Source organism: Triticum dicoccoides, chromosome 2B (genome assembly GCF_002162155.2).
Source record: "Triticum dicoccoides isolate Atlit2015 ecotype Zavitan chromosome 2B, WEW_v2.0, whole genome shotgun sequence".
Classification (NCBI taxonomy): Eukaryota; Viridiplantae; Streptophyta; class Magnoliopsida; order Poales; family Poaceae; genus Triticum; species Triticum dicoccoides.
The window spans coordinates 58,870,113-58,871,844 of NC_041383.1; positions in this window are offsets into that span (position 1 = coordinate 58,870,113).

Genomic DNA, 1,732 nt, shown 5'->3' on the forward strand with positions numbered 1-1,732 from the left:
TTTACTTGTGGCACTGACGCCTCGGTCCCACCTGTCATCCTTCCATATCCTTTTTTCCTTTTTTTATTTCTCATGGAATAATCCATTTCTGGCATTTGGAATCTATCCATTTCGGGCAAGTCCATTTCTGGACGTTTCCAAATAAGGAAAACGCCATTTCTGTCATATTCCATTTAGGGCAGGTTTTAACTTATTGCACTTGTGATGATTTTTCTACAGCAACCCCAACATATTATATATGTTTTTGGGGTAGAAAAATCCCACCAATCCAGTGGTGGCATTACTTTCTACATTTGAGCAAGTTCATGAACATGTCATTTTACATCATGATGTTGTCTTGTCATTTTTGTGTGGTTTATTTCAAGCATGCTATGAGGTTGTTTTGCACAAGGATAGCTTCATTTTTATGCCTACTTCATGCTAGATTTATTTCATCCCATGATATGCTATGTAGTGAGTTAATCAAGCTTGTTAACATGCCAACACGAATCTGTTTTTTTCCATGCCATTAAATTTCATCAAGTCTGAATCTGTTAACGAAACTTGCTATGTTAACATGGGTGCCATCATATCTTCTGATCCTTTTTGGCTCATGGTCAGGAAGGGACTTTTGTTCTATGCTTTGAGTAGAATCATGCCATGTCTTGTTTTGATATTATAAGTTCCTGTAGCATGTTGATTGCTTGCTCTGAACATTGCTACCAGATACTGTTTATGCCATGTCCAAGCTGATATCCTTTGCACTTTTGTCATGCTTGTTTGAACCTGCTATTGTGTGTTTTAGCCGTAGCTCAGTGTTCCTCTTTTGTCAAGCATCTCCTGTAGGTCACTGCTATATGCTTTATTTTTATGTTGGGGTGCTGTAGCATAGTTTCTTGTTGCATGCTAAGTAGTATCATGCTGTTAATCACAGAATTGTGTCATTCTTGTTTTGCTTGCCATTTGCAAACCGTGCATCCGATTCCGGTGATCTTTATATCGATTTCAACCGAAATCACCTCATCTTTCCAGCAGCATGCTTGGTTTTCCAAGTTGATGCCTTGTTCATCATTTTTCTTTCCGGTGCCCGCATAAGCATTGCATACCACATCTCGCATATCATGCCATGTATTGCATCATGTTGCTTGTGCATTGCACCGTGATTTATTGTGGTTCCATTGCTTGTGTTCTTGCTTTGGGTAGAGCCGGGAGACGAGTGCGTGAACGAGGAACCTGTTGAGTACGCTAACGAGGATCAAGCTTTCGACAACTCTGAGAACTTTGTAGGCAAGATGACCATACCCTCGATATCACTTCTATCTTTGCTTTGCTAGTTGCTCGCTCTATCGCTATGTTTGTTCTACCTACCACTTGTTTATCATGCCTCCCATATTTCCATGTCAAGCCTCTAACCATCCTGTCCTAGCAAACCGTTGTTTGGCTATATCACCGCTTTTGCTCAGCCCCTCTTATAGCGTTGCTAGTTGCAGGTGAAGATGAAGTTTGTTCCTTGTTGGAACATGGATATTTTGGGATATCACAATATCTCTTGTTTAATTAATGCACCTATATACTTGGTAATGGGTGGAAGGCTCGGCCTTATGCCTGGTGTTTTGTTCCACTCTTGCCACCCTAGTTTCCGTCATACCGGTGTTATGTTCCTTGATTTTTTGCGTTCCTTACGCGGTTGGGTGATTTATGGGACCCCCTTGACAGTTCGCTTTGAACAAAACTCCTCCAGCAAGGCCCAAAC